General features: G+C 40.4%; 1 protein-coding gene and 2 long non-coding RNA genes across 5 annotated transcripts in view; 1 reads left to right on the plus strand and 2 right to left on the minus strand.

The window, feature by feature from the left end:
• The window catches only part of LOC116685846 (uncharacterized), a 19,706-nt gene extending 18,400 nt beyond the window's left edge, over positions 1 to 1,306 (plus strand). Inside the window, exon 3 of the long non-coding RNA XR_004331064.1 lies at positions 1,192 to 1,306. This is a non-coding gene — a long non-coding RNA (uncharacterized LOC116685846). The remainder of the gene's footprint in view (positions 1 to 1,191) is intronic.
• The window catches only part of LOC116685844 (uncharacterized), a 286,432-nt gene that overhangs the window by 119,758 nt on the left and 158,982 nt on the right, over positions 1 to 7,692 (minus strand). The gene's annotated exons all lie outside the window — the stretch shown is intronic.
• plppr5b (phospholipid phosphatase related 5b) overlaps positions 1 to 7,692 on the minus strand; it is a 179,615-nt gene that overhangs the window by 116,932 nt on the left and 54,991 nt on the right. The gene's annotated exons all lie outside the window — the stretch shown is intronic.

Consider the following 7,692-nt stretch of genomic DNA (forward strand, 5'->3'; position numbering starts at 1 on the left):
TAGTTTTTTTTTTATTATTATTATTTTCTAAGACAAGAAAACATTACATATATCGTTTACAGGAGTTTGTCTCATTTAGGAACATTAAGTATTTTAAAAGTATGATGTCTTTTTCTATCTCTGGTAGGAATGTCCAGGGCCTCCGGTCTTTAGCTTTTGGATTAAAAAGATAAAATGCAGAGTTCCTGAAGGAGATCAATACTACTGACATGGTGTAAAGGTTCTTCCAGCGGTTGTCCAATAGGTTACAGAGAACTGATTGTCCCGTCACCCAAATTAAAAGGCGTTACTCAGGGGAGAGAATCAGGAGGAATGATAATTTGGTATAAGTCTGAATATACCGATTCAATAGAATTAATTGAGAAGTGAATTTTATATCTGTGTAAAAATTAAAAAACTAATAATCTCATCTCTATTTCAATGAGGAGGGTTTCTCCATACTGAGGAGAGATGCATTTCAGCATGGTAATATTTTAATCTGTGGTGATCTGAACGCCAGAACAACAGAGAAATCAGACGCTATAGACAGCCATGGAAACCTGCACATATTGGGGAACAACAGCCTAATGAACCCCCCCAGAAACAACTACGACAAGCGAACTAACAGTAGTGGGACACAGGTCCTCCAGCTCTGTCCTACGGTAGGTCTATATATCGTCGATGGCAGAGTAAGAGGAGACGCTCTCGGTAGATACACCCACAGTTCTTCCCTTGGCAGCAGTACTGTTGATTATTTGATCTCTGACCTTGACATCTGACCTACTCCTCTGTCTGACCATAGTAAAAGAACAATCTGTCTGAGTAGAGGAAACCTCAAACACAAAGAAGCAGAATCTAATATTCTACAAACCTCTACCCAGTCCTGCAAATGGACTGCGAGCAGTACTGGTCTCTACAGATAGATAATGGACAGTCCACAAATCCAATCACTCTTGGAGGAGTTTCTTTGTATATCCTTGTGAATCTACCTATTAACAACATAAATGCCATTTTTGACAAGGCAGCAAAACTAACACATTTTAAGAGGAAAAGACAAAAATATATTAGTGGTGAAAAATGGTTTGATAATGATTATAAAAAGCTAAGGAAATAACTAAGAACTGTATCTGATCAGAACCACAAGGATCCAGACTACCAAACTGTACGCCTTCTTTATGGAGAAACACTAAAAGAATACAAACATTTACCAAGAACAAATAACAGCTAAACCTAATCAAAGAATCAATACAGTCCAAACAATTCTGGGAAAATTGGCATAAACTAAACACAACATCTTAAGAGGAATTAGCAATCCAAAATGGGGATATTTGGAAAAATAACAACTAACCCAGGCCAACAGGAAGTACAGAGGAAATTAAAAATCCTCCAATCCGCAATTAAAGACTACCAGAACCCCATTGACGCCCTGATTACACAACAAGAACTAACAGACACAATGAAAATGCTTAAACTCGGAAAGGCCTGTGGTGCTGACTCCATTTTAAATTAAATGATCGAATACACAGATAATAAATTCAAAATGGTCATCTTAAAACCTTTCAATATCCTAAATTCAGGGATTTTCCCAACTATTTGGAACCAAGGACCCATCCACAAAAATTGGAGACAGGTTTGACCCAAATAACTACAGAGGAATCGGTGTGACCAGTAACCTGGCAGAAGTATTCTTCTGTATTAGGAATAGCAGAACCTTACTATTCATTAGTGAAGGCTATGTCCCGAGCAAAAGTCAAATTGGATGTCTCCCAAAATATCGCACATCAGACCATATCTTTACCCCCCCCCCCCACACCCTCATTAATAAGCAATTAAACCAGAACAAAGGAAAAATCTCTTCATGTTTTGCAGACTTTAAAAAAAGCATTCGATTTAATTTGGCAAGTTTTTTTTTTTTCAATAAATTGATTAAAATCGGTATTGGAGGAAAAACATATGATATCACAAAATCTATGAGTACAAACAAATGCAAATGTTCAGTTAAAATTCGCCACCAACAAACATTTCTTTCCTCAAGAGCGTGGAGTGAAACAGGGGGCTGCCTGTCCCCGACTTTGGTCAACATTTATATAAATGAATTGGACAGTAAGAGAGAGAGAGACAGACAAAGCCAGAGATGGAGAGACAGTAAGAGAGAGAGAGACAAAGACAGAGGGGAGACAGTAAGAGAGAGAGAGACAAAGACAGAGGACAGACAGTAAGAGAGAGAGAGACAAAGACAGAGGAGAGACAGTAAGAGAGAGAGAGACAAAGACAGAGGAGAGACAATCAGAGAGAGAGAGACAAAGACAGAGGAGAGACAGACAAAGACAGAGAAGGAGAGACAGTAAGAGAGAGAGACAGAAAGACAGAGATGAGACACAGTAAGAGAGAGAAAGAGACAGACAGACAAAGACAGAGAAGGAGAGACAGTAAGACAGAGAGAGAGACAGCCAAAGCCAGAGATGGAGAGACAGTAAGGGAGAGAGACAGCCAAAGCCAGAGATGGAGAGACAGTAAGGGAGAGAGACAGACAAAGACAGAGAAGGAGAGACAGTAAGAGAGAGGGAGACAGACAAAAACAGAGATGGAGAGACAGTAAGAGAGAGAGAGACAGACAAAGCCAGAGAGGGAGAGACGCCCCTTGGGACCGATCTCCAGGCAGTAATGATCATGTGATCATCCATGTCCCCTGTCTTTACTTGCTGGGGTTGATGCAGAGAATAAGAGTAGGAAATATTAAAATGGGTACTCATATAGTATGAGGGTTTCCCATCATATACAATCTATTTTACTTCCCATCCACCGCGTAGCTGCTGAGTGTTGCATTAATTCAAGTTAACTGTTTAATGTTGACTTTTTGTCCAGCTGCTCATCGCCTTCCTCTCTAGAAGCTAACCCATCTTACCTGCTTGATCTGGCATCCAGCGGTCCTGGCTCAGCCCTTCGGTGCTACAGCTGTTTCCATGGATTCAGTCATCATTGCATTTAGTCAATAACTTGTATGCATTAGTTAGTAATAGTTGAAAAACGCCATTGATAAATAAGTTGATTGCGTGGTTTAAGTGTATGAAGGATAACGGTCACTGTTTTGTTAAGTAAAGTGCTGATGACCCATGATTGAGACTGAATAATGAATTGGATATCTTTTCCCTTATCGAAGGCTGGTGCCCCGGGTTCAATTTAATGCAAGTTGTTAAATTCTTTTACTCCGTATAAATGAAGCTCGGCGTGAATTCCTTCAGGAAGACTTCTAAACTAATCACTTCTCTCTCGACTAACTGAACAGCTGTTCGAGGCGTTTGCATTTTCAGCCAATCACATCGTGATGTCCCGGCTTCAAACCGGTTCTCGTCCCTGCTACTGTCAGTTTGGCATTTCAGGCAAAGAGTGCGACCCTCCTCTAATCCGGAGTCTAATCTGGAACTACTCTCGAAAGACTCTGTACATTTCACATTATGAAAATGTACAAATAAACCTTTGCACATCTGCAATGAAGTCTCTCCAGATTGAAATACATTGAAATTCCTGGATTTACGCTACACCGTGTACCAATCAATCAATCAATATTAATCAATCAATCAATCAATCAATCAATCAATCAATCAATCAAATTCCTTTGGAAATTGGGTAGATATGGTTAGTGCTGAAGGTATATGGTTAGTGCTAAAGGTATATGGTTAGTGCTGAAGGTATATGGTTAGTGCTGAAGGTATATGGTTAGTGCTGAAGGTATATGGTTAGTGCTGAAGGTATATGGTTAGTGACTGAAGGTATATGGTTAGTCAGGAAGGTAGTGGTTAGTGCTATAGTGTTAGGTTAGTGCTGATGTATAGTGACTGAGAGGTATATGGTTCTTGCTGAAGGTATGTTTATGCTGAGGTATGGTTATTAACTTGAATTGTCATGGTTAGTGCTTGAAGGTATAGAATGGTTATACTGAAGGTATATGTTTAGTGCTGAGGTTATGTTAGTGCTGAAGGATATGGTTAGTGCTGAAGGTATATGTTTAGTGCGAGGTATATGTGTACTGAGGGGGTTATGGTTTGCTGAAGGTATAGGTTAGTACTGAAGGTATAATGGTTGTGCTGAAGTTATATGGTTAGTGCTGAAGTATGGTTAAGTTAGGTATCTGGTTTAGTGCTGAAGGTATATGGTAGTCTGAAGGTATATTGTAGTGCTGAAGGTATATGGTTAGTGTGAAGGTTATTAGGTTAGTGCTGAAGTATATGGTTAGTACTGAGGATGTTGGTACTGAAGGTCAATGGTAGTGCTGAAGGTATATGTTCTTACTGAATGGTACTGGTTAGTACTGAAGGTCTATGTTATGTGCTGAAGGTATATGGTTAGTGCTGAGGTATATGTGTTAGTCCTGAAGGTATGGTATACTGAAGGTATATGGTAGTACTGAAGTAATGGTTAGTGCTGAAAGGGTATATGGTTAGTGCTGAGGTATATGGTTAGTGCTGAAGGTATATGGTTAGTGCTGAGGTATAGTTGATTACTGAAGTATATGGGATGACGGTATATGGTTAGTACTGAAGGTATATGGTTAGTGCTAAGGTTAGTGGATATTAGCTGAAGGTATATGGTATCTGAAGGTATTGGTTAGTGCTTAAGGTAATGGTTTAGTACTGAGGTGTATATGGTTTAGTACTGAAGTTATATGGTTAGTGCTGAGGTAATGGGTTAGTGCTGAAGGTATGGTTAGTAATGAGTATATGGTTAGTACTGAGATATTGTTTTACGAAGGTATATGTTTAGTGCTGAATGTATAGGTTATATGGCGTTATATGTTAGTGCTGAGATTGTATCTGAAGGTATGGTTGCTAAAGGATATGGTTAGTGCTGAAGGTATATGGTTAGTGCTGAAGGTTATGGTTGCTGAAGGTATATGGTTGTGCTGAAGGTATATTGTTATTATGAGGTATCTGAGCTGAAGTTTATTGATTAGTGCTGAAGGTTAGGGTTAGTTGCTGCCTATATTTAGTGCTAGGTATATTGTTAGTGCTGAGGTATATGGTTAGTGACTGAAGGGTTAATGTTAGTGCTGACGGTATATGGTTAGTATAGGTGATTTATGCTGAAGGTCATAATGGTTAGTGCTGAAGGTATCTTTTAGTGTCATGAAGGTATATGGTTAGTGCTGAGGTATATGGTTATACTGAGGTATATGGTTAGTGCGAATGTATATGGTTAGTTATGAAGGTATAGGTTAGTCTGAAGGAATATGGTTAGTGCGAAGGTATATGGTTTGGCTGCGGTATGGGTTAGTGCTGAAGGTTATATGGTAGGCTAAGGTGAAATATTTGTACTGAAGGTTGAGTTAGTGCTGAGTTATGGTTAGGCTGAAGTATATGGTTAGTGCTGAAGGTAAGTTGTCACTGAAGTATTGGTTAGTGCTAGCAGGTATATGGTTAGTACCTGAGCTGTACTCTGGTTAGTGCTGAGTATAATGGTTTATACTGAAGGTATGGGTTGTAACTGAAGGTATATGGTTAGTGCTGAAGGTATATGGTTAGTGCTGAAGGTATATGCTGAAAGAATGTAATGTGATTACATTCAAGATAAACCCTAAAGAAAACAACAGGTTCCAAATGAGTTCCTGGAGCTGCCTCAGCCTATCCATCCTCTGCTGTACAGGGGAAGCTCTCGGCCCGTGTTGCTGAGCCAGCAGGCGCAGGCTGAGCCCCGCAGGCCAAGCCAGTTACTGTACCATCCTCCAGCTTTAAAACGTAAAGCCCTCTGATCACTGACACACAAATCCCACCACATATACTTGTAAGTCAAATCAAGTCAGGAGGCCTTTAGCTCCAAGGATCAGTGAGAGGCTGGCGGTGTTCAGCCTCACACGGGAGCTGGGCGGGGGTGCTGGATTTATCCATTTGTGCTCTCTCCTTGTGCCAACAAGCCTGCCAAAAGTATTTATCAATAGCCATGGATCAAATGCACCATAAAACACACAGACACACCTCCTGTACGTAATGGGATTTCCAGATTGTGTATGTTAAATTGTGCTTTGTAATTTGGGATAACTGCTGTAGCTAATGACGCAGTAAAGGGGCCCTGACAGCTCACCACACACTCATTAGCTGATGGTGGTGAAGAGAAGCAATCGCCGCACCCCTCCCCATGACATTAGAAGACAACTGCCTCCATCTCTCAAACACTGCAGTACAGCCTCTCTCCGTGCAAATAAGTGCCAGAGATGGGAAACGGTGCAGCATGTCCTCAGCATCTTCCTCTACTACTTTAAAAACTACTTTTAAATGAAAACTCAGGTTTAAAGCTTGGGTCTCATATCTGTAGTTGTATCTGTCGCTACCAGCCGTGACTGGTACTGCACCTTGTGTGTAGCAAGATGTAGTCATGACACTTCCCAGGATAGTAGTTGAGGTCCAAATGAAGGCCTAGTTTTAAGGTGGCTGTGGGCCGAGTAGGGGCGCAGGAAGTAGGGGGCGCAGGAAGTAGGGGGGGTAGGAAGTAGGGACGAGGCTGTTGGCTGTACAGTGCTCTACAAAAGAAGCATGGTCAGCTGCAGTCTTGGAGTAATAGAACGATTACTAATTACATTTTGGTAATATTATACTCGTTACAATCTCAGTAACGCGAGTAACAACGCATTGAAACGCAACATTCAGTGGGGTTTCGTTTAAGAATTCGCCAACACCGCGAAAACAGTCTTCACAGGACAAAAAGCCGTGAGTGTTATTTCCTGTTGCGGTGTTCGATGGTCGAGGTGACTGCAGAGACAGATACATTTGTGAGATGGATATTATTTTCAGGAGTTATGACGCTGCGTTGAAGGGAGCTGTTCCGCCTCTGTCCCCGTGGTCAGAACAGGACAACATCTGTGTCCAACAGGGGACGGAACGGACAGCAGTGTGTCCATAGACTGTGCATATATTGATAATATTAACGGTCTAGGAGTGTGTCCGAGCTGCTGACAGACATGTCGGGTATTAATATTTAGGCTTGCCACAGGTAAATATCGTAGCATTTTACCAGCCGTGGAGAGTACCTCTGCCTGTAGTGGAACGGTTTCCAATGAAGACCGGGTCTTCTACTGGGACCATTACTCTTCAATATGTTGCATTTTTACAAACAAAGTGAGCAACTTAAGCTTGACGGACATGTTTTACATCTAGCGTCTCACGTTGATCTCAGTAAGCTAGCAAGAGGAAACAACAGACAACTTCCGTGTAGGCTGCTTCAAAATAAAAGCCCTTCCTGTGATGGTTCGCAGTAAAACTAAATGACTGTTAAATAAATAAAGTTGGGTATCTTTTCACATATCAGCTGCAAATCAAGTACTGTAAAACATGGAGTTTTAATCACACTATCATTTTCACCATTTCCTTTAGACAACCTTAGTTTTAAACTACACAACCTGAATTTTTTATTAAAGTGATTTAAACAAACACGTTACAACAATGGGGTCCTTCATTACAACTTTAAAGTAGTTTTAATTGTATATTTTCATTCTTTTACGTGCCTATTTGTATAGCTTTACTTTGCATATTAATGTACATTTTATTAAATATTATGAATAATCTATGATGTATTAACAGGAGACTTTATTGATCCTAGCTGCCATGTCAACCTTCTGCTGTTATTGTGGCGAAAGTAACTCAAAAGTAGTGTTACGCATTACAATTCAGAGACAGCAATATTGCAATATAACTTGTTACTCTCAAATGACAGTAACTAGTAATC

Source organism: Etheostoma spectabile, unplaced genomic scaffold (genome assembly GCF_008692095.1).
Source record: "Etheostoma spectabile isolate EspeVRDwgs_2016 unplaced genomic scaffold, UIUC_Espe_1.0 scaffold272, whole genome shotgun sequence".
Lineage (NCBI taxonomy): Eukaryota > Metazoa > Chordata > Actinopteri > Perciformes > Percidae > Etheostoma > Etheostoma spectabile.